Source organism: Nymphalis io, chromosome 3 (assembly GCF_905147045.1).
Source record: "Nymphalis io chromosome 3, ilAglIoxx1.1, whole genome shotgun sequence".
NCBI lineage: Eukaryota > Metazoa > Arthropoda > Insecta > Lepidoptera > Nymphalidae > Nymphalis > Nymphalis io.
Genome location: NC_065890.1, coordinates 7,496,468 through 7,523,911, shown reverse-complemented (window position 1 = coordinate 7,523,911; position 27,444 = coordinate 7,496,468). Strand labels below are relative to the sequence as shown.

Genomic DNA, 27,444 nt, shown 5'->3' with positions numbered 1-27,444 from the left:
AATTACAAGCGTCACAGATCCCAATCATATTTTATATATCTACCTAAAATTTCAAATCATATTAAAATTGTTTAAGTAATTTTATAAAGATATAATTTCTTCATGAATTTATTCTACATGGAATTTCTTTTACGGCACCAGATGCGTATCGGCTTATCTTAATCTTATTAAATATTAAAACACGATGTTTTTTTGTAGTATAAGTTACAGACTTATCGTCACAACTTATCACATTTTGGCATGAAATTTATATTAACTTAAAATTTAACCTGCTGCTATATTTTTAAAATATAATACACATTATACAAAAAAATCTTTGAAACTTTAAAAAAGAACAGAACCTGAGGTTCGAACGGTAATTAATTAAAACTTTTGAGGCTTTAGTGATTTACGACAACATTCAAGATCACTATAAAATAATAACTTCTAATAAATTATCGTTTTAACTATTAAAAATTACATTTAGAAGTCGAAATTTTTTAGTTGTATTTTACTTCTAAGTTGTCGGAAAACGAATTTATCCGACTTTATATAGTATATATATATATATATATATATATATATATATATATATATATACTAATATTATACTATATTTATACTTATACTTTTATAGAATTAGAGGAAGTACAACACAAATTGGTCACGATTTTCCAAACGCTGCAATTTCCTGTTTTCGTCGATTAAATAACATGTGGCTAGTGGAAATACAGCACTACAGCATCGTGTCTGCAGTGCATTGGACTTCACAATGCACTCTATCTGGGATTACTACGCCGCTAACTCATCATTTAAATTTACTTTTATCTAGACTAAATTTAGTATTGTACTTCAGTTCAGGGATATATAAAGTAATATACACGATCACATAATATTCTTAATTTATTTATCAATATAATCTTAGCAAATAACAATTGTTATTTTTTAATTTCAAAATTAGAACAATCGCAGTTTTTACTTTGATATCAACGAGTGCTTCTATATTCAATAATATAATTTGAATTTAAAAATGTACACTCAATAAATTTTTATTAGTAGTTTTTAAATTTAACTTTTGATTGCCAGTAAAAAATAACATTGACAGAAGGTTGACCAGAAGTCATTGACAAATTTGTCACATTAAAAGTATGAATTACTAAAATAAGTGGATAATAAATCATTACTAGTCTAATGTGTAGAGTCAGATTTTTTTAATGTAAAATATAATACAATTGGAATGCGAATACTATGCAAAGTTTATTGAACCACACAAAATGCAACAAAAAGTAGTATTACTTTAGTATATCTGTTTGCTTAAAAAAAAAAACAGTAACCTCAGAAAAAAAATCCGCATTGGAAAATTTGAAGTCTATTTAGAAATCAGCTTATATGTTTCCCTGATCTATTTCGGTCATGGCTGCCATTTCCAACGGAGACTCGTAAGGGCTATTATACTTATAGTTGACAAGTGTTTGCGCAAACACCGGTGACTAGTCCATTCTCTCACTCTCATTATCCGAGGGGACCGAAGACGTACGAGTATAGTTCAAGCGCAGGACAAACAATGTACTACATTATTTTACGTATATTCCAATTCACAGAAAACAAAAACACTGATTTTTCTTGACCGAAAATCCCAATTGGTTTTTATCAGCTTCCGTAATTTGAACCCGTCCTGGGTTTTAAACCTTATAAGCGAGCCACGACACCAACGAGGCAATGAAAGTTTTTAGTTAGAAATCCGCCAAAAGTGAACATGAGTAAATAAATGAAAACAAAATTTAAGTCGGCGAATCATTTAAATATGTTTTATTGGTGGTTGTTTTCAAGTTATTGTATAAAAATAAATATCTAAAATAATAAAACTTAATATCCAAAATATTTTAATAAACAAATTGTGTTAAATAAACAAAAAATTGCATATGAACTCAACCGCAATTCAAATTAAATTTCAATGTTGACCAGAAAATTAGGTCGGTTGGATAATGAAGTAGGTTTCGATCGCATTAGTGATGCTATCCAGGAGTGTTCGTGTAACGCGATACTTGGTGACGACCGTGGTCGTCGTCGCGCCGGCAATGTTAATTCAACATCTCAATGTTACTGATAAGCACCACGCCAGTAGAATACTTAATCAGGCATCGAAGCGAGGATAATTTCGCCTCACATACATACTTCAACGAAAGTAATTGAAAACAATAAAATATTGAACAAGTAATAATTATCCAATCATTTTAAAGCAAAGATAATATATAGTAAACTACTTTTGGTGTAGATTAAACGATGCAAAGGATAGTTTTAAAATGTATCCGTATCGTAGTAGTATTACAAAAGACGAAATACGGATAGTGTTTTATTGAAATATTTGCAATTTAATACATTAACTTATTATGTAACTATAGGTACCTAAAGGTTAATTAGAGGTTATATGTAGACTGTGTATTATCTACATAACGAAACACCAGGGTGAAGCTTTAACGCTAAATGCGAGTGAAACAAATATTATATAGTTGTATAATTTATTTTGTTGAACGCGTCCATTTCAGAAATGAAATTTTTAAGTATTATATGGTCCGTTTAATGATGAAGGTATTAGACCGTTTAACTTCATGGTATGACCTTATGCAGAGGAGTAATAACCACCTGACAAACTGTACGTAAGTAGTTACTAATGATCATGATATGTGAAACAGGCTTGTATCTGTATGCTCTAAGAACGCGGATGAAATCGCTCGATTTATTAATTTCCTCACTAACGTACGCACGTGTAATATGTGTTATGGTTATTTTGGATTTAAAATGAAAGTACTTAATTGAAATTGAAACAAATTTGTCTTACTCATGTTGTGGGTACTTGCATCTCGGTACAACTTGTTGTTATTACAAAAGTATGAGACGAGTCAAAACTTTTCCTTCGTACTTGCCAACGAATAGCTGTAGGTCTATTCTGTAAGAACAAATTTGTAGCTCGCCGCAGTACACGATCTATGTACGTTTTAAAACCAACTGATATTTTTTTTGTCGTTTAAAAAAAATATGTGGTCAATTATATTTAAAGACAAAGGTTTGATACTGACCACTTGGGCTTTTGTTATCCCACTCCTAACACAAGCTTAACGCTAAATTGGAGGAGTAAATAGGAATATTAGTAATTCCTTAAAAAACTACTATTGTTACCATTCCTTTGAAATCTTCAGAAAATAGAAGGTTAATAAAATGAAGGTAGATTTCAATGATTATTTATAAGAATTGCACCTGTATGAAGAAATAAAAATAAAAGGCACTGTCTCGGTTGCGAATATGAAAAGTATTATACAAGAATAATATTTTATCGATTATTATTTAGTCAAATAGATTTCTGTTGGTTTATAAAAAATTATGCATTTCAATCAATTTACACAATATGTACTATTGTCTAATTTATATGTATGGAGTGTCCGATATCGATCAAAATGGCCTCTTAATACCCTTCGTATATATAAATGCAATAGATCATAAATATATAAATGCTATACGAAAACTACACAAGAAGTGAATAAGCGAAGAACTTGTATTATCAAGATGGAATTCAAAACAACTTTAAGATATTTAAATAAGTATTAATGTTTTAAAGGTAGCCCGCTGAAGTTATCTTTTAGTAATTAGTGTGTAACGCGTTAGTGATTACTCTCAAACAAAATAGAATGGCGGACGCCGTATTTCTCGGATATTTAATTAATATTGTGGGTAAAATATCGAAGTTATAACAAGTATCGGACTGAAGATACTCCGACTAGGCTTCGGCTTTCGCCGATATTCAGGAAAATGGAAGTATAAACAAAACACTCCGCCGAATGTTCCATTAAAGTATTAGATAAAAAAAACATAAACGATTGAGTATTACTTATTAAATGTAGTAGTGACGCCATTGTCTCTTAGGTTTGGTTAGTTATTGGAACCATAAAAGAAATATGTATGTATATTGTCCGCAGTAAGAAAAAAACTGTTTCGATTTTGTGATCAAAACTAAATAAAAAATGTTTAGAAGAATACGTAGAAATAGCTAGGTAGTTAGTACAATAATATTACCCTACGTTTAACTTAAAATTGCATTATGTTTTTTTTAATTTAATTTTCCAGAAAACAAAATAAAATAAATAAAAATATCTTAAATAACTAACAACAATAGACGTAATTCAGTGTTTTATTAAGAATACTTGGCAAAGTTTCTAGTCAATTATCTCAAAAAGCAATCAAATACATTATGAGAGTATTTATTACGTAAGGTACTTTACCTGTACAAATAATTTTTGGGACAAGAACAGTTTTCTTATTAAATTAAATATATAGATTGCTATTAACTAAGGAGTTGTTTGGTGTCTGTAATAAAAATAGTTCTATAAGTAGAAAAATTAAAATCATTTAATATTGTATGACAGGACTGGCAATAAAATATGTTTACTTGCGTGGTTCTTTCCTTTTTTTTAATTTTTTTTTTTAATTCTTCGTGCTCTTCATCTATTGTATCTTGGTGTATAATGAGTACGACAGAAATGTTCACGCGTTTGTCAGAAACAGCAGTAAAAAAATCAACTCATTCGGATGAACTACATATTTGGAAACGCATACGACACAATGAAATTGGAATTTCTTTTATATAAGAGAATACAATATGACTGCTGATTGCTGCGTTATACAATATTAATATTATAATCATATTTGTTTCAATATTAAGTAAGCTGCATAAAAACTTGTTTGTTTGTAACTATTGAGTAAAAAACACGTAACAATAAGAATAATATGATGTTAACGTTTATTGCCGAAATTTATTAATTAAAAAAGTTTTTGGTGGGAAATATTCAACACTTTTTTTCATATATCACAGGTCATAGATTTAATCTAAGCTGCTTATGGAATGTTAAGCTCAGGGAGCTGTTAATGGGTGAAGGACTTTGCCCCGTCGTCATCTGGCGGCAATAGTGGCCTTACCGCATCAGTATGATAACAGTGTCTAACTGTTTACTAACGGCCCGAGTTATCTCTAAAGAATAAATTACGACTACCTGTATCATGAGATGCTTTTCGAATACAACTTCGAATACAACTTTACTTCATAAATAACTTTTTCGATGTATTTGATACCGACATGTTTAGGTCTGTCATGATATCATTATGTTATCGTTAAAATTTTCGCATGCATATGTTTTTATATTTTAAAATAATATACATATAATAATTATAATTCTTTGTTTATTCATAATTAAGGCGGAAAGTTAAATCTGAGTTGGCAACTTACAATAATTTAAAACGAAATATTTTATTTAATAGCACCTATCTTCATTTTAACCAAAGTTTGTCATCATCGAGCGCAATCTATGTAATCTTTAATATTATGTAATAATATGTATAATAATGCTATATAATAACTTTATTGCATAAATTCACGATATATTATTAATCTGTACAATGCTTTTATATATTTGAAGAATTTTAAATATAACAGATTGAGTGTGGTGCAGTGCGGTGCATCGAGCGTCGCAGCTGTAGCGAGCTTCAAACGCAATCTGCATATTTCCGATCGTTTGTCATTTTAGTTTATTTATCACAGTCATCGTTTTGGTTTTCACTATGTTTGGTAAATAAAATTATATGCCCTTTATTATGACTTAAATTATTTTTTAATATGTGAACTTTACTTCACGTGCATTCTAATGATCTATTTTAATAATTAATATCTATTTTAATAAAAGAGTAGGTACTCAAAAACGTTCTATGTAAACGACGAAAAACGTTCTCGCGTTATAGGAAAAATGCTATTGAATAGAGTAACAAATGGTTCGTGACCCCGGTTGCGTCTTTGTAATTGGATAAATCACATGCTTTGAGGGAACAATGGCGCGTAATAGCTAAAGTCTAAAGTGCTTATTTACATTACAATACGAGATATGCTAAGTGTTTCAAACAAAAATTGTGTTTACTCCAGACTAGCCATTATCCTTTTAGAATTATGATAAATCTTTCTTCACAGTGTTTAAGGTATAATGGTATAATGATATTGAATCGTTAGTAGTTGAAATAGGGCAATGTAGAAACTGCGATGGTTTTTCGTATCATTATTTAACATTAGGTTTATTTGGTACTAGCTGTGCCCGCGGTTTCACCCGCGTATAACTTAAAAAAATCCCTAAGAGCAGATATAATATTTCAGTATATACAACATTTTTAGTTTTATTTTCGTAGGATATTAGTATTTATTCAAGAAAATAAATACGTATGTATGTATGAGTACTTTCAAACAACCAACTCAACTACCCGTTATAATAATATGTCAAAACTATAAAAAGTAATAAAAACTGTCTATGTCTATTTACGGTCTTATCTCGATATCTTTCATAAGAATTAATATTTTATAAAAACTAATTTGCAAATAATACATTATCTTAGAATATATCATCATCATTTTGCAGACTATCAGTTATAGGTAGCTAAAGTTTCAGCTAATTCTACTGAACAGTTATTTTATAGCAATTTTATCAAATAAATGTTCAACGTAATTCTTTTAATTGACATAACTCTATTATTTATGAACGGATTGAAATAAAACAATCACTACATTTTAAATAAAGTTAGCCATAACACATTGGTAATAATCACACTCAAATCCGTTAAGCCGTTTTCAAGATTAGCTTGCACAAACGCACAGACAAACAGATAAACAGACAAAAAAAAATTCTAACAATTATTGTTTTGGGTTCTATTACGTTGATAACGGTCCCCGGTAATCGTTTCACTGATATACTACTACTACTGTATATCTACTGGTGGTAGGGCTTTGTGCAAGCTCGTCTGGGTAGGTACCACCCACTCATCAGATATTCTACCGCAAAACAGCAATACTTGATATTGTTGTGTTCCGGTTTGAAGGGTGAGTGAGCCAGTGTAATTACAGGCACAAGGGACATAAAATCTTAGTTCCCAAGGTTGGTGGCGCATTGGATATGTAAGCGATGGTTGACGGATGGATTTCTTACAATGCCAATGTCTAAGAGCGTTGGTGACCACTTACCATCAGGTGGCCCATATGCTCGTCCGCCTTCCTATTCTATAAAAAAAAAATATATATATATCTTCAATGTACAGACAGCGATCAGTGCATACAGTAAGTAATAATAGTAGTACAGTAATAATTTAATTTAAGTTTAATATTTAACAATTTAATATTTTAAGTAAACTTACTAAGTAACGGTTTCTCAGTTTTATTGTAATTAGCTTATATTATAAACAAGACAAAAAATCAAATGCCTATCTATGTAGTTCAAATAAAAACTAAATAACTCGTTGTCAGTGTAACTAACTATATAAAAAACCATCCAATACCTATCTATTACATTACACACAGGTATAGCGCGTCTTTAACAAATCGCTAGGGCCTTGAATATCGCAAAACAGACGCAACCATCAACAACGTCTGCCCTCACGCATAGCACCGCGCGGCGCGCGCTCACATTGTCATCGTCGTAACTTTAAAATATTTGTCCAAATGATATAGTGTAAAAGACAAAGTTTATCTACTTTAAATATCAGAAGTGATAAAAGTATTTCTTTCGATAAGAATTATTTTGTTAATACAAAATATGCATTTTGGAAATAAATATCAAGTTTTATTGTATTTTCGCTTCACTATTTTAGCGATAATGGCTTACACATAAAAGATAGATATATGCTGTCGTGGATTTTTTTCTAGAATGAATTAAAAAATACATATTCGTATAACTCTTACGGTTTTTGCAGCGCACGCCAGAATGGCTCGCATATAGGAGATTTTTTTCCGACTTACGTTACACTTATTGTTATATTTTGGCCACTTTAATTAATAGCTGCATAAATTATAGCCTATATGATATTCTGATGTGTGAGCTATATTATTGTAAAGTTTCATTAAAATCCATTTAGTGGTTTTTTGCGTGAAAGAGTAGCAAAGATCCATACAAACTTTCGCGTTTATAATATATAGAAAATATGTTATATCAATTAATAAATAATCAACGCTATACCTCATTTCTATTCCTATATTCACTATACGCATTTCATCGTCGCTGTCGCCGGATTTGAATCTTTGGATTAGTACATATTGACACCACATAAACTAAACACTTGGGTCAGTGATCTTTTATTGCGTAAAACACAAACCAAAACATTTTGAATGTAGCGAATTGTTTTATATATCTTGTATGTGAACTTTATTGACATCGAAAATTAATTAAAATTACCTGAACTAAAAAATACGTTCATGTAAGTAATGCTCATTAAATGAATATGTTTTTAACGTAGTAATTAGTCCCCTCATTCTTACTAGCAAACAATTTGTTATAGTCATTAATGAGATTGCTTTTATATCAAACCTACTTAAATGTATGATCCGAATTACTTTGATTGATTACCGCAATTACGTGTAGTGGAATTCAAGCTGGTAATTAAGATATTATTTTTTTTCAAACGATTACAGATTGATTTTGTCACTTGATAAATTCGGAAGTACATATGTAGGTAGAATATTTTTTTTATTGTTTTAAAACAATTCTCTACGCAATATATATAGGTACTCGTCCTGGCTTTGCACGAGAATAAAAAGGGTATATATAACGTTCATATTGATGGTCATGAATACAAAAAAAATGATTTTAAGGTTAAAAATCTTCTCAGGCATACGAAAAACAACTTACCAAAGTATGAATGAATGGCTTAGGAACATATAGAGGACAAACAGATAAATTTATTTATATAGATAGAAGACGATATACAAGTAGTAATAGAAATTATTTGTAAACGTCAATAACAATTATATATAGCAAATTAATTATAATAGATCTACCATACTGCCACGCTGATATAGTAAGCTGGTACGAATTTATTTTACAAATGCTGACTACAATACGCCATCTGATGGTAAGTGGTCACGTTCGCCAATAATCTCTGGTACCGTATATTTACACCGTATATACACCACCGTCAAACGCCAAAAGCATGGCACAGAAGTGTGGTGGTACTTTTCTTTAAGAAGGGTGATAAAACCCTTCTGAAGAATTACAGGCCCATCTCACTGCTGAGTCATGTTTACAAGTTGTTTTCGAGAGTCATTACGAATCGTCTCGAGCAAAGGCTTGACGACTTCCAGCCACCCGAACAAGCCGGATTCCGGAAAGGCTTTAGCACCATAGACCACATACATACGCTGCGGCAAGTTATACAGAAGACTGAGGAGTATAACCAGCCACTTTGCTTAGCGTTTGTGGACTATGAGAAAGCCTTTGATTCGATCGAAACCTGGGCCGTGCTGAATTCTCTTCAAAGGTGCCAAATTGATTATCGGTATATCAGGGTGTTAAAGTGCTTGTACGAGAACGCCACCATGTCGATCCGACTCCAGGATCAGAACTCAAAACCTATCCAACTGCAGAGAGGTCTTACACCTGTCTTACACAGGGAGACGTGATATATCCGAAACTGTTTACCGCTGCATTGGAAGATGTTTTCAAGCTTCTGGACTGGAACGGACTTGGCATCAATATTAACGGCGAGTACATCACTCATCTTCGATTTGCCGATGACATTGTAATTATGGCTGAGACCTTGGAAGACCTCGGCACTATGCTCGATGACCTCAGCAGGGTTTCCCAACAAGTGGGTCTAAAAATAAACATGGACAAGACGAAAATCATGTCGAACATCCATGTTGCACCCACTCAAGTCAAGGTTGGAAATTCTGCACTCGAAGTTGTAGACAACTATGTCTACCTAGGTCAGACCATCCAACTAGGTAGGTCCAACTTCGAGAAAGAGGTCAATCGTCGAATTCAACTCGGCTGGGCAGCGTTCGAGAAGCTACACGATATCTTCTCATCCCAAATATCGCAGTGTCTCAAGTCGAAAGTCTTCGACCAGTGTGTGTTGCCAGTGATGACTTATGGATCAGAGACGTGGTCGCTCACAATGGGCCTCATAAGAAGGCTCAAGGTCACTCAAAGGGCAATGGAGAGGGCTATGCTCGGAGTTTCTCTGCGAGATCGAATCAGAAATGATGAAATCCGCAGGCGAACCAAAGTAACCGACATAGCCCGAAGAATTGCTAAATTGAAGTGGCAGTGGGCGGGACACATTGCTCGCAGAACCGACGGCTGCTGGGGCAGAAAGGTTCTCGAGTGGCGACCACGAACCGGAAGACGCAGCGTGGGCAGGCCCCCTACAAGGTGGACCGACGACTTAGAACGAGTCGCGGGAAGCCGTTGGATGCGGGCAGCGCAAGATCGGCCAACGTGGAAATCCTTGGGGGAGGCCTTTGTCCAGCAGTGGACGTCTTTCGGCTGGTGATGATGATGATGATGATGATATACACCACCCACCATAGAATTAATGTACACTGGCATTCTCATAATTTAAACAGGCCACAGCAACGAAACGTAAGTGTTTTTAAAGGATAACATATATAATTGCTTTACCCATCGAAAAAGCATGTGACAGTAAATCAGACATTTCTATTTTTTTGTAAGTCCATTGTAAGGTCCATACATATGAAATTAGTGTTTTGTCTGATCTGAAATAACCCCTCTTTGGTTAAGAATTCCAAATTCAAATTTATAAATTCATTTAGCTGGTACATTTGATCTTTGAAAACAGTCATTTGTTTGTTTTGTCCTAATTATTTTTTTCTTTGGCGTCGCTGATTACCGCACAATGGAAAACATGAAATATCGGTATATTTACGAGTACGATCTCTACCGTGGCACCAGTGCTGCAGAAACAGCTCGAAGGATTAATAATATTTACGGTGCTGGTGTCGCAAAAGAAAGCACGGTACGTTTTTTGTTTCAACGTTTTCATTCTGGAAATTTCGACCTTCAGAACCAACTCCGTGGACGGCCGGAGACCAAAGTGGAAAATGAAGAATTAAAGGCTATTGTAGAAGCGGATCCATCGCAAAGCACTTCAGAGATAGCTGCAGGCTTCGGGGTAAGTGATAAAACTGTATTAATCCACTTGAAGCAAATCAAAAGGAAAAGTAAAAAAACTTGAACGATGGATACCTCATGAATTGAGAACTTGCAAACACGCATCGACTGCTGTGTTACTTTGCTCAACCGATACAATAATGAAGGGATTTAAAATTGAATCATTACTTGTGATGAAAATTGGATACTGTACGATAAACGAAAATTGACTCGGAAAAAGTTACTTGTGAGTGTTTGGCGGACTAGGGCCGGTGTCGTTTACTACAGCTTTCTAAAATGTGGCCAAACGATTACGGCAGATATTTATTGTCAGCAAGTGCAAGCCATGAAGGAAGAGCTAGCTGATAAACAACCGAGATTGGTCAATCGCTCTAGGCCACTACTGCTTCACGACAACGCAAGACCATCACTTCACAACAAACAACCACTAAGTTAGATGAGCTACAATTGGAATGTCTCCGACATCTACCGTACTGTCCGGACCTTACTCCAACAGATTACCATTTTTTTCGGAATTTGGACAACTTCTTACAAGGAAAAAAATTCAACTCCGATGCGGCAGTCCAAACCAAAGAGTTTATTAATTCTCGGCCCCATCGGTTTTTTTAGTAAAGGGATCAATGTGGATAATACCTATGAGATGGCAAAAGTGCATAGATAACAACGGTGCATACTTTGATTAATTAAGTATATTTTACAAAAAAAAAAAGACTTTATATTCCTCCCGTACAAAACGCCAATTTCATATGCAAGGACTTAATATTAATAAGTATCAATTAAAATTTATTTTGACAGTGCTTTCAAAGTTATTTTTAACTCTTGTTGTAATTAGAAAAAGAATAGAAATGTGGTCGTATATCGAGAGGAATATGTAAGGGACGGACGGGTGACATCTGAAATTTTGCTGACTTTAGACACGCTCTTAAGCGATCTTATTACTTCCAATAATATAATTATTACAGAGAGAGACAGATTCGCCACTAACAATACATCCTAACTAATATTAAAAATACGAAAGTGAGTTTGTTTGGAATTCACATCTTAGCTACTCAACCGATCATCATGAATTTTGCATACAGTTTGCTAGGTGTACATAAGAGGATATCATACGCGGGCGAAGCCGCGGGCGGTAACTAGTAAGGCATACATCAGATGAAGTTTTGTCAATTGGTGGCACAATAACTGCACAAAGACCACTACCACCGGTAAACTACAACTATGGTGCTACGGTGGTTATATAATAATTCAAATTAATAATAACGAGATGTCGGAAGATTCTCTCTCAATTTTAATAATGATATAGGATTCTTTTTTTTGTAACTTTAGAATACTATTTTCATTAACATGATGTATTTATTACCATAGCCAAAAATAAATACTGTTAATGTATCGTTTCATTAATCGTGTAGTTTTCTTAAAGTGTATTTTACTCTTAAAGTATTGTCTACTTCGTCAAAAAATTCAAATACATTTATCGATGTCAGGTGACATCAAATATGTATTTATTCTTGCGGGAGGTCACATTGTCATTCGATATAATGCTTAATGTAATCGAAGTATTCATCTCTTATACAATAATTCATATCTTTAGACCGTAATGTGAAGATTTTGTTTTAGGATGCAATGCTCATTTACAAAAACAACAAACTTTACAGAAGAAGTAAAATATAAAATTGCACGCTAAGGCAGGCCCGGGTCGCCTTAAACGAAAGCGATATATTACAGACAATCTCGAGAACTAATAAATCTGCAGGTAAAAGACTAGAACAATTTATAAAATATGTATTTATGTTATTGAGACGGATATTAGTATTTACTCGACTATTGAACTTATTTAAGGACTACGAAGCGATTTGCATGCGCAGCGCATTCCATAATTTAACAGCTCTGACATTAAAAGACGACTGTAATACTACAACATTATCATTAAAAGAACATCATGAAAAACAATTTGTTCTTTGAAATATATAAGAGATTTAGGGCAGAGACGTCTTTAGTCTTCAGCAAGCAACATCTATTTCTATCTCATTAAACGCCTAATTTTAGAATGTTCGTAATGAATGATGTATAACTTTAAAATTAAATTATAGCGATGTTTATAATTTCGTACTGTTCGATATCAGTATCGAATTATAAATATGAACTAATTGTGTACGGTTCTTTCAAGAGCTTTTGATTGATAAAGGTATAGAGAATAGAGAAAGAGATAGTGGAAAAAAGATAGCGAGTGGGCAAGACATATAATGGGCAAGATTTACAAGACAATGAGTTGTAAAATTAATGACAGAACAAGACAGATATCTTTCGACATATCCTGTCACAACCATTAGCTTCAGATTGAATGCCGAGTATATAGTATATATTATTTATATATTAATTATTATTATAACATCATCTAGCGACTAATAAAAGTGTAAAGATGAAGATAGGGTTCAGGTCGTATGAACAAAGAATTCGGAATATTACTCAACTGTCCGTGTTCTTGTTAGTTAAAAATGATCGTAAAAATTTTTGTTGTCTTGCATAACAATAAATGCTGTTTAAATCGTACCAATAAGCATAATTTAGTTTAAAGGTCATGTTTAATGTGTACGTCTAAAATATCTTTTTATTCACACATAAGTTCTTTGTTCTCTGTATAACGTGATAATTGTTTACGCGGTACGCGGGAGTCGCTCGTAAACGGAAACTGATGAAGCGCGACGGCGAGATAACTATGTACGCTTCTAAACAGAATTACTGTCTCCTCACATATCGTTTTAAGATTTTTGCTTTGAGCCCTTTTTTGATTGGTGCCAATGCATAATTATCATTGTGGATAATATATTTTATTCGATTATCTCGACAGGTTCACGGTCACGGCCCATAGTAAAGACTAACCAACCATTTGGCAGTAATTATATGAGGTATTTTCAACACTTGAAGCTTCAACAGACTTAGTTTGTGGTAAGAATTTTGTCTAATGTCTGAACGATCGGAGACGCCGCATGTCAGTTTCACTGGAGAAATCAATCCTTTTGTTGAGATAGAGATGAGTAGCTGGATATTAAATAGAGAAGAAAAAAAATGTAAGTATTCTACATTCGAGGACCGCTAAAACATAGTATGCTAACGTGACTAGTGGGAGTAGGAAGAAAGTTGCTAACCGATTAAACGATCCCATTGCAACAAATATCATCCTACTAACTTAATTTACTTGCGGTAGCCATGGAGATCTATGTATCTAAAAAATTAACTAAGTCTAACTCTTTAAGCAAGTTTAACATTCACAGGTACAAGTTTTATATACTCGCGGATTTATATATAGATATCATCTATTCTAGATTGATGTGTCAATCAACGAACTAATATTTTCTTTACTGTTGACAATGAATGATTTAAATATGTAATATAAACTTATTGGTTTGGAATACTGGAACCATAAGTTTTATTCCATGTATATAGATATTTCACGAAAAATGTTGATAAATAAATACACTCAGAGAGTTGTATATGTAGGTTTATGAGATCATCCGAAAAGAAGTAGAAATGAGAAAATATTTTATTTGCAATAATATACATAAATATAAAAAATAAAAGAGGAAACATCACGCTACCTTAGGGAACGTCTATATTGATTGTATACCAGCGTGCTAGCTTTGGCGGCGCCCTGGGTTTCTTAATTATATATAAAATACTAAATGTTTACTTCGATTTTAAATTTATAAAAACACCCAAAACAGAAATATGTTAAAGTAGACTTAAATAAGTAAGCATAGCGTAGCGTATATTATGCTAAAAAAATTTAGCAATATGTCGAATTCGACAATTCCTCTACTTTGTGAATAATTATTCAGTGTTATACGCACGACTGAAATCAAACTAAGTTAACACAGTGACCAATTGATTGTCTACACCTAATCTTATTTTGTCTATTGTTTTAACTAGAGTAGTAGCGGTTCTATGACTGCAATAAAGTTCAGATTAAAGTGGTTGGAATATTATATCTATAAAGAGGAGTCATATACATATATACGTAATATAAACATACAAAAAAAATCCTGAGCTAAATTAAAAACACCTTTTAATGGACTATTATGCTAATGAGCAGCTTATCATAAATTATTTATTTTGAAAACGACCCTCGTTTCGTTCAGATCGGGAAGTCCTATCTAAAGTTTTTTTTTTTCTTTTTTTTTTTTCAGCCTTTTGCCGTCCACTGCTGGACGAAAGCCTCCCCCATAGAACGCCAACCATCCCGACTTAATTCATCTACTTTGTGACTTCATCATTTATATGAAAACAGTTTTTTAATTATTATTATTATTTGTTCTTACGACTTTCGTTATTTTAGAATCCATTGTAATTATCCTAGACCCGTCTGGGTAGGTACCAACAACTCAACACGTATTCTAGCGCCAAACAGTAATTAGTATTGTTGTGTGAAGGATGAGTGAGCCTATAGACACAAGAGGCATTACATGTTAGTTCCCAAGGCGCATTGACGATGTAAGTTAGCACAGGACGAAGGCTTATTGGCCAGTTCGCTTCAATTCCTATTGTGTATATAAAAAAATCATGTTATTTGCAAAACTTATAAAATATATATGAGTGCAATCTTTTACCGGTGGGTACAAATTAAAAACTAGGACGACTTGGGCCTGGGTATGTTGTTTGTCAGTGTTAGAAAATCGTGTCATATTCTATTAATATTTTGTGATTGTTATAAATTATCTTACCATATAACCAATCTTATATTAAAATAAGATTTTTTTACTACACTGAGAGTTTTGTATACATCAACGTTGCGTAGTACAAAGGTGGGATCACTAATCAAATACCCGAACAGACTTTTGTTATTGGAATATTTTATAAGATAGGTTCTTAGAGTAAGTAAAAGTTTTCATTTCATCTCGATGAATGCTTTTACAAATATATCTGAAACATTCCATTTATTTATTAATTTAACAATAAGATCCAATAAAAGTAAATATAAAAATCCGAAAATATGAATTTAGTATATTGTGTTTAAATGTAACCCCGGGTACTGGAAAACAACGTGCTCCAAAATAGTGTTGATAACATTTATTATAATTAATTAACCTAAACTATGTATAAAATAAAATGAGGTGCTATTTAATAATACTGACGCACATTATTAATAACTGATTACTTTTTGGTGTGGGTAACAATTGATATTATTTAATTGTATAGAAAGCATAACATTTCTTGTTGAAAGCATGGAAACCCAGGTTACTGTTGATATAGTCTTGTCATTCGAGATTTGGGATTATAATATATTCTTTAATTTTTCTTCTACTTCTATTCGATATAAGAACCTGTATTGTACGGTATTTTCTATAATCTTATCACCTCGCCGTTGCGATCGTGTCGTTCTTAAAAAATAATCTAGCAGATATTTTATTTATTGCATATGCTTTACTAATACATGTACTAGAAATGCGAAATTATAGCTCTATCAGTCTGCATGTCTGTTACGCTTTCACGGCTAAACCACTGAACCGATTTTGATAAAATTTGACATGAAGCAAGATTGAGTTCCAAAGAACGATTATTACTATTTATATACCTAACCCCCCTGATCACCCTCAATATGCGGGCGAAGCGAAGGGTGAAAATCAGTAATATAAGGTAAGGTACTCGTAATATAAAGGTAGCTTGTTTGTCACTTCAACCTGTTTTTAGAATTATATTTATATTTATCTTAGAGAGGATATCATAACAATACTGAGCTTTAATTACTTAAAATCAACTAAACTAAGATGAATGTTTATAGGGAACTTTCTTTCTATTACTTTTTAGATAACAAGCGAAAACATATAAAATATATTTAGTTGTAGATAACTAACATATAAACGTATAAAACACAAATGTTCTGAAAATACCTTAATAAAAATAGTAAACAGGAGTATTTGTATATACATCGTATTATATCTACAATTCCACAACCATTGTTCACGTGATCAGAGTTGCTTAACATCTCATTATGTAATAATTTTCGCATGGTAATGAAATGAGTACAAAAGAGCAATGCCATGACGTATTAACCCTCACCTTACGAGTGTAAATTATAATTAAAGATCTAATTACTATAAAGTTGCGTCCATACACTGTGTTTTGTTCGTATTACTTTATAAACTCGTAATCAACATTTCAAAGGCTTCATTCATCGTTAACAATAAAGCCCGTCTTGTAAGAATTTCTTGTTTATTATATAAGCCGTTTTGTTAAATGTTTTGTCGTTTAATTATATCCTTTTATGAATAAACTGCGACTTTTGTCCATTAAATACTTAGGTATATTTTATTTTTTAAGCTCTAATTGAAAATTATATCAAATTAATAAAAAAATATATATTTTGTAATGAGAATCCTAAGTTTAACAAAATATGTGAATTGATGAAATAGCTACGATCGATTTCTCTCACTTGCAAACCATTTTAATCATACTAATTTATAAAAACTTTTATTCCGATTGATAGAGAATTTTTTTTTTTTTTATAGAATAGGAAGGCGGACGAGCATATGGGCCACCTGATGATAAGTGGTCACCAAACGCTCTTAGACATTGGCATTGTAAGTAATGTCAACCATCGCTTATATAGCCAATGCGCCACCAACCTTGGGAACTAAGATTTTATTTCCCTTGTGCCTGTAATTACTACAAATAATAATATACAAATTATGATTAATTTGGTTAGTTCATCACGGTATCTTGTTTAGGTATATGTTTCATATTTATCGAGGTAATAGCCTATTATTTCAACGTAATCGAAAAGAAACTTGTCGGTCCGGATGCTTTACAACTTTACAAACAAACGTTGGTAAAATTATAACAAATGCATGAAAACTTTGTATGCAAGATTTCTAAATTTCTAAAATGTGCAGACATTAAAGTAAAACGTTGATAACGTGTACATTTGTTTCTTTATTAGATAAGTTACAGTGAAAACATTATTTTGTTAAAGTAAATTACTTAACCATTTTGAGCGTTTGTAAAACAAAGCTAACTTCTTTATTATTATTATTATTATTTATAGAATAGGAAGGCGGACGAGCATATGGGCCACCTGATGGTAAGTGGTCACCAAACGCCCTTAGACATTGGCATTGCAAGAAATGTCAACCATCGCTTACATAACCAATGCGCCACCAACCTTGGGAACTAAGATTTTATGTCCCTTGTGCCTGTAATTACACTGGCTCACTCACCCTTCAAACCGGAACACAACAATATCAAGTATTGCTGTTTTGCGGGTAGTAGGTTTGGATAAGTGGGTGGTACCTACCCAGACGAGCTTGCACAAAGCCCTACCACCAGTAAAATATTATAACGACTAATCCAAAATTTCCAACAAATAAAACAAAATCCTTTCCGCTTGTCTGATAAACTCAAAAACTACCGAATGGTTTTTCATACGTTTTCGACCATTGCTCTACTCCACCATTGCATACAACATTGGACGGGGTGATAAATGAGAATAGTTTAGGTGTATTCGTATGTGTAATTCATTAAGATTTTGAGTAAATTGGCAGATGACGATGATTGTTGAAGATGTTCGAAAAAAATCGTACTGTTAGTTACGGGAGCGCGCCGCGTAAACCTATAGTTAAATGTATTTATGTATTTTATTTTTGCGGTATAAACGTTTCGTGTAGACATTTGTACTACCCGTGCGAAGCTGGAACGGGTAGCTGGTAGTTTAAAAATCACGTCATATTTTCTATTTTAAAATAAAATAAATGAAGGAATTTGCATCTGTTAATATAAGTTTATTATGTTGATTGAAAACATGTTTTTTACTGATTTTTTTTACATTACATTGAGGACATCAATAAGAATTTACAAATCAAGATTAAAAATAGCTACTGTACAAGTAAAGACCCCGTGGAATGCTAACAGCATTTCTCCGTTGAATCGCAATTTCTATTCCGAAGATTCGACATTCGGGGCGACAACTGAACTAGCCCACCAGTAAGTGAATATAGTTAAATTTTAGAATTAAATAACGCACACATACATTTATAAATATGTGATTATTAAGTTATATACATCCCATTACCATTACTTTATTACTGACCAATATATCAAATGTATATTAGATATGTTTGGTTTGAAAAATTATCTGTTTACTTTAAAGATAATATTTACATCAATGTGACTGTATTCGTCTTTAGTATTTGTATGTATAAAAAGTCTAAGTGGATAATGGACACACACGTATGTATAAGGTCATCCGACATTGTATGTATATTGTGCAAAATGCCATAAAAACAATTGCATATTATTATATCTGTTATAAGATATAATAGATTAAAGATTTTTGTATAAGTACGATAATTAGGTTGTTTGTATCTAGACTTAGTAATGCAAAGGATTATTATGTTGAAATATGCGAATATGTTACAAAATTGTGTATTATGTTCAATAATTATTATGTACACGTAATAAAAATATAGCTGGATATGAGTCACGATGTACATACTTATTATACAATCTTACTTGTACAACGTTTATAACGTTGTACATCGGTGAATAATTACACACCGATTTCTCTCTTTCCATCACCAGTAATTTGACATTCGAAAGAAGAAGACAAAGCGCTGTTTAATTATACAACCGCTACACAATTTTTTTTTAAAAAATAAATAAAACTGTTATAGTTTTACACATTCGTTATTTTAGAGATCAATATTTTCTTATTTTATTCTAATTAACAACGTTCACTCACTTTAATATTATTGTTTGGTAGTAGAGTTTTGTGCGAAGCTTACTAACTATCTATGTACCACCCATTCACCACATTTTCTATTATTGTCAATATATTAATAAATAATAATTATTAATACTGTTATAAATTAAAAATTGATGTTAGTTTATATGTTACCTCTGTTAGTGCATTATTTTGCTTAGTTTTGAGTTATCGAGTTCTAAAAATGCTATTATGATAAAATATTTTTTTTTCCAGAAGTTTTAGTTTAGAAATGTTTCGCTGACTAGCAACTTCAGTAAAGATTCTGATATATTCATAAAATATTTTTAAATTTTGGTATACAAGGTCAACTAACGGTGTCTTTATCAATAGAGTTATTTTATTGTTTAAAACAAAGCACTCACTCTTTTATATATTCTTTCAAATAAACCAATAATCATTGAGCTTGTTTTTTCCGTAAGAGGCAAAACGGGTAATGAATAGTAAATTTCGTTGTTTTGAAATCCGATTTTCAAAGAACGAATTTAACTTATTTGTTCCTCCTCATTATGCATGCTTTGATATCGGATATATAGAAGGAGGCACCCTGGTGTATGCTCTTTGCCGACGATATTGTTCTCGTTGGTGAAAATGCAACCGAGGTGGACATCAATCCAGAACGATGGTTACCTTGACAGGGACGTGAGGAACTGGATAAATGCAGGTTGAATGAAATGGAGATAGGTCTCTGGGACCATTTGTAATCCACGAATGTCTTTGAAGATCAAAGGGAAGATTTATAAGACCATCATAAGACCTGTCGTGTCGTGATATACGGTTCAGAATGTTGGGCAGCAAAGGAAGTAAAAAGAATACATGTAGCACAGATTTGAATGTTAAGAGGGATGTACGGTGTAACTAGAATAGACAGGATAAGAAAGGAGTAAACCAGATGACGCCTGAAAGGAGCACCAAAATATAAAAAGTTGAAGAGTATTAGATTAACGCGGCGTGGACATGTGATGAGAAGGGATGAAAAGCATGTTACTAGAAGGGTGATGAGTATGAATGGTGGAAGGAAAATACGTGTTGGTGTCTTCAAATCCAGAGTAAACAGATTTCTTATAGGCAAGCGTGCTACATCTTAGACCGTGTCGATGCTTAACATCAGGCAAGTCAACGGTCAAACGCTGGCCTATTAATTGTAAAAAAAAACATGTTGTGCCGACCCCTTGTAATAGAATAAGGGCATTTATTACCTTTAGGTACTAAGAAGTAGAAAATTGTGCTTACTTAGTGCTTACACAGTAAATAGTCCGTAATAAGTTATCTTTTAGGGTATGCGAAATAATAAAGATTAAACATTCAAAAAATTTAGAATAAAATAAAATATATACTATTTACTTAAACGACAATAAACTATGTAATACACAGTAAATAGTCCGTAAAAAGTTATCTTTTAGGGTATGCGAAATAATAAAGATTAAACATTCAAAAAATTTAGAATAAAATAAAATATATACTATTTACTTAAACGACAATAAACTATGTAATTTGAGTTTCAAAAAAAATTAAGGAGGCTTTTTTATGTAGGTACTTTAAAAAAAGTATTTCAATAATTAATTTAAGCTCGTGATAATAGATAGATCTATTATTTTACTTAGCACTAACATCGTCCTCATCAGTTTCAAGCGGCCAATATTAATATTCTAAAGAGTTCTGTAGGCCATTGGTGTCTCCTGGGGACTAAAGGTACACGAAAATCACGCCAATTTCCACAGCGATATCTGTATAAACAAACAGCGCAAACAAAAATGAACGATAATGGTATAAAATTACGTTTGTAAATATTTTTAATAATCTTTGCTTTCTTAGAAAATATTTATTTTCGAAGAACGTTGTTTGTTTATAAAAAATAAAATTCAAGTAAAATTGTACTAAATTTTGGATATTCATTTAATGTTAATCAGGAGTGGAAAGCTACTAATAGTTAGGAAAGTTGATTCTACTGAGAATAACCGATAAGAAACAGCGTACTTTTTTATTATTACAAATTTCTATACATATATATATATATATATATATATATATATATATATATATATATATATATATACAAAGCTGAAAAGCTTCTCTGTTGTTTGTTGTCATCCGCTAATTTCTTAACCTACCTACCCGATTACAAAAATATTTTTGCGTTATTGATAATCCCATTTATTAATAGAGGTAGATTAGTAGGTGGACTATATAACATCACGACATGACCCACGGATGCGGAGCTGTAACATTTAAAGCGGGTTAAATTTACTATAAAACTATAACCACTGAATATATGAGATTTTACTGCATTTTAGTAGACGTGAGGTTAGTTTGACCGTTTCGTTGAACTAATACATTAACTCGACTAATCAGAGTTTTTGTATTTAAGGAATGTATTTTGATTTTTTTTATGATTAATTTGTAATTAAAATTGAATAAGAACTTTTACTGACTTTTCACTTCTGTTTACACTTACTTGTTAGTTCCACGTCATGAATATACCTTAGAACCGACAATAATTGGCGCAAGAAACTGTTTTTTTTTTAATTCTAATATAGTAGGTATTAAGTAACACCATCACTGAATTACGTTACGGATTTGTTTTTTTTTATATTGATAAGAAACCACAGTATACTGATTAAATTGCTTACATACATAGACTATAATTTGACTATGATTTCAAATTAAAATTTACGATTATTTTAACGATTTTTCTTGAATGTCGTGTACCGAAAGGTCGGCTCATTCAAAACTGTAAATAATGCGCATGAATTGATTTTATTTCGAATGATATATATGCTGTGTTAATCATGACAATATAAATATTATAGCATTTATTTATTTGCAACATTATTCTAGCAATAAGACATAACTTTATATTTAATATATCTATGGTGGCAGTTGATAATAACATCGTCAGTATTCTAAGATTGATTATGACGATTAGATACAAAGGCAATTCATATAATAATACAATATTTTTGAGATAAAGCCAGTTTAGAGATTATTTTACTCTTAAATTAAAAGTAAAATAACAACCCTTAAATATGGAGGACTCTGTGTAAATATCGCCTTTATTATAGAGGAAGGAATGAAGGTATCGGCAATTGTTTCGTACTTTACTACTGCGGGATAGCACTAGCTAATTTAGAAAAAAAAACTTAAAAATTCATTCTTAAATGTCTAAATTCGAAAATCGTTGAACCTAACGATTTTCGTTTCCTAACTTGATCTATCGTTTGGATCATAGGCTTACGAAGAAGACTTATCACGAAATAGCAGACGAAAAATAACATTCGTATAAATTAGCGTAAGTGTGAAAATTATACAAACAGTATCTGATTTTATTTTAAAACAAATGCTGCTTAAATGTAACTTAAGCCCTAAAAGAAGGTTTGAATTTCGAGTCTCTCGCCTGCTTAATCCTTAACTTTTATCTGTTGTAGGGTACAAATATTTTAATAACCTTGAGCCCAATTAAGAACACTGTACATTCATTTGAACGTAAAGCAAATAATTTAATTTAAAATCGTAAAGCACATTAAACATTTAAGCAAAAAGGCTTAGAACAATAAACTGAAAGTTGACGCTTTATACATAGCCAGATTTAGAACTTATGTTGTTTTACGTAGTGAAATAACCTTTATTAGGTTTTTTTAATAGTATAAGCAGGCGGACGAACATATGGGCCACCTGATGGTAACTGGTCGCATCGCTTATATCGCCAATGCACCACCAACCTTGAGAACTAAGATGTCCCTTGTGCCTTTAATTATACTGGCTCACTTACCCTACAAACCGGAACACAACAATACCAAGTACTGCTGTTTTGCGGAAGAATATCTAATGAGTGGGTAGTACCTACCCAGACGAGCTTGCACTAAGCCCTACCACCAGTGTAGTGTAGGTCATTTGCACTGAAGATTTTAATAGCAATAACTAAAATTATATAAAAAAGACAAACGACTTCCTCCTCCCATCTTGAATTTAAAATTTAAACGTAGTTAGATCCTTTGTATTGATGTGGATATGGGGTGTTAACAATACATTCTTTAATAAATGCAATTTCAACATATATAGAAGTTTAAATATTATTGAAACAAAATGTTCCAAAAAATTAAGAAAATAATTCTCTGCTATAAATGTTGCTTGAAACTGTAGAGTAGGTACATTTGTATTGAATAAAAACTATAGCTATTATTGCTCCCCGCTAAAGCACGCATTGCTTAGTAAGCTTATCTAATATAAAAGGTAATCGGCTTTTATGTACATTAGCTAAATGTCCGTATCATGTATACAGATAACGAACAAAAAAGTCGTGGAAAAATTATACTAATCCTTTTCTATTGTTCTTTAAAAGGCAATAAACTCATTCTCCTTGAATGTTGAATCCAAAAAAAAAACGTCAAGTACGTGTTATTTCAGAGTTTTTGCATGAATTATTTATTTCTATTAATCTACCATATTTCATTTAGTATGTTGTGATGTGTACCATTAATTAAAAAAACCCTTCAAATGTCATTTATCCCATATTGGATGAAAAATGGAGCATAATCCAACTTACTCTTTTATTTTTTATATTTATCCTTTTAAAGCTATATAGGATAAACTTGTAACTATTTGGTCAACATCTAGCCAGACATTGGATTATGAGTAAACATTATATAAAAGTAATGTGAACGATGAATTCTAGCAGAATTAATCAAACTGATTAATTCGAATAATATTTCAGATTAGTTGACCACCAATTAATATAGGTTTAATAATTGTATAATAATTAATAATGGTTTCAATTACTATCGTCTCTAAATAATGACCTCGTTAATGCCACCTCGTTAAAGAAAGCCAAAAATGTGGACTACAGTAGTTAGTATCAATTCCTCTGTTTTGTTTAGCAATCGTTGGAGTTGAAGTGTTGTAAATTTTAGCATTAGGCCCTTTTGTAGTTTTGTTTTTATATTACAGATTTCTATCAATACCTGTTTCTTGGAATTATTATTTTTTCAATTTTTCACTTTAGTTAAGGAGTGCAAATGAGGAAAGTGGTCCTTATAACGTTGAACCACTGACATCTGTTTTGAACAGTAGTTCTAGTAACTACTGTTAGTAGTAGAAGTGGTTTAGGTCTTGATTTAAGTAAAAATAAAGTAACTTTTATGTTTTCACATAACTAAATTTAAGTAACTACTCAAAGGTGTTTTCAATTGAAACATTTCCTGTATTACTATTTAACCTTCTTCTGTTCCTTCAAACTCAATCATTGTGTAAAATGAAAATGTTTTAAATGCCTAAGGCAAGAAAGACAGAAGTTTGATAATGTTCTAGTCATCGTATTCCAAACTTTCGTGAATTTACTGAGCCAGATAAAATTAGTTCCAAGAACGTATACTCGTAGACAAATTCAATACAAACTGTAACTCCTCTTTTTTATGAAAATTGTCTTATCCGTTCGTCTAATTATTAGTATACATCTATTCCAACTTCGGACGAATTTTCAAGAATAGTTTAATATATGATTACTCAAATATAATTAAATTTATAGTAAACCAGCTACCCGTCCCGCGTCGCAAGGATAGAATAAGTGTCTACATGGAACGTTTATGTAACAAATTATATTTCTATTGGTTGATACAGTGCCATTAAAGTTACAAGCCTGCATTTTTTTCCGCCATTTTTAACAATAATCGTCATATATATCTTAATCGACCTGATGAAACACTCCATCCATTGGTGAAAGCGGAATAAAAACTCGTATGGTAGTCTTAGAAAAATAATATTTTGTAAAATCTTATTTGCTTCCTACGGCCGAAGTTGTCCGTAAGACGTTGCTATTAGTTATAATGACGTTTATCTATCTTGGTTCTACAATTCATCATGAGGTGGATATCGGATACCGTACTTTACTTTAGTTCTACGTGAGCATTTACGACAGATTTTTTGTAAAATTGTTAAGTATATATTACGCATTAAAACATTTTGTTCATGATAGTGATTGCGTATTTATTCTGGTGGCTAGATATAAGGCCGCAGATCCCGAGGTCCAGGGCTAAAATCCCAGGTCGGGCGACTAAAAAAGTTCTTTGGTTTTGGTCAAAAATTCTCAGTAGTAGTCTGGAGGAAGTTGGAAGTGAGTACACTCTTGCGCATCGGAAAGCATGTAAAGCCCGTGGTCCTACGCCTGCACTCGTTCCAGTCGTGTCGTATTGCCGTCCCTTCGAATTATGAAAGTGCGGGAATAGAGAGAGCATCTCTGTTTGTATTTGCACACACTTGTGCACTATAATATGTCCTGTACAAATGCACAAATAGATTAGCCAAATAGCTATCTCTTTTGGGATTAGCCGCCGGGGTCGCAATCCGTAGCATATTTATGTAAATAAAAGATATATTATATTATTTTAAACAAGCAAACAACATCAATTATTAGTCTGTTGGGTTCCAGTATAAACGATGATCGAGACTGTGTAATTAAATTAAAGGTACAACGAACATCTTAATTCCCAAGGTCAGTGACGCATTGACGATGTAAGGGATGGTTGATATTTCTTACAGAGCCAATGTCTATGGGCGGTGGTGGTAATTACAATCAGGTGGCCTATTTGCCAGTATGCCTCCATATTTAATAAAAAGTTTTGTAAAATATCATCTGGGTGTAATTATACAGTAAATACATAACTTTCATCATACTTTCATTCATGGGAGTCATTCGTTTTTTTTCGACAATTCTCATGAATCGTATATCATTTCAATAAAGTTAGTTCATATTTACATTTAAAATAAAATATTACTAAAATTATTTCAAAACATAATTTAATAAGAAGTTACTATAAAATGACTGTGGAATAGTGACAGAAACGCATCTTTATTCTTCCATTGGCAGGTCCAATACTTGACGCCATGAAGAACAAAAAAAGCCAGTCCTTAAACCTTAACCCACCATTAGACTCAATAAGACGGTAAATTGATTTTTTTTATTTGTTTTTATTTAAAATCATATTTGCATTAGCATCGCCGGTGATCAATATTCGCTCTTTTTATTTATTTTTCATACACTTTTTTTGTTTTACATCTAGATGATTTTTTGATTACTTTTTTGAATGACGTATCATTATAACAAACGCAAAAAAAGTTCCATAATTTTCGTCCACATACAACTTGTTCACGTATACACCAACATAATATAAATCAAATTCGATATACCTTGATCAATTATTGTTGCTCTTGCTCGTAAAATTTCGACCGCTTTTTATCTACAAGTATGTACAACTTGATAATCCAATGAGGTAGGAACGTCCTCGGTGCAGGCTACCGCAGTTTACACAAATATAAGTTTATTCCGAACAAAGTAGCAGTTTAAAGACAGGAATACGCGGTGAAAATGGGTCATAGAGAGAACGGTGATCAACAATAACTTGTGTGACTTTAATCGAGGCACGAGCGCCACGCGCGGCACGCGGTTATCAACTAAACACATTAAAAATGCCGGTTGGTACAATCTATGGCTGCTTCTCTTAATGCATCGTAAACATCATCACGTATTGTTGTTGATTCGAAATGGGATCGAACCGAGATCTTTCCTATAAATGCCTATAAACATATGTATGATTTAAATATAAAAGATTGTTTAGATAAGAAATCATTTATTTGATAGACGCAGATGACAATAGTAGCAGTGTAACAGGAATCTTACCGGTATCGCTTGGATAACTTTCGTACATCCCATATTTGCAAAGTTTCAAGTTGCTATGT

General features: G+C 32.2%; 1 protein-coding gene across 1 annotated transcript in view; it reads right to left on the bottom strand.

Annotated features, from left to right (window-relative positions):
• LOC126780977 (uncharacterized) overlaps positions 1-27,146 on the bottom strand; it is a 36,426-nt gene extending 9,280 nt beyond the window's left edge. The window contains exon 1 of the mRNA XM_050505704.1: positions 26,896-27,146. The gene's annotated coding sequence lies outside the window, so the exon portion shown is untranslated. The remainder of the gene's footprint in view (positions 1-26,895) is intronic.
• Between the last annotated feature and the right edge of the window lie 298 nt (positions 27,147-27,444).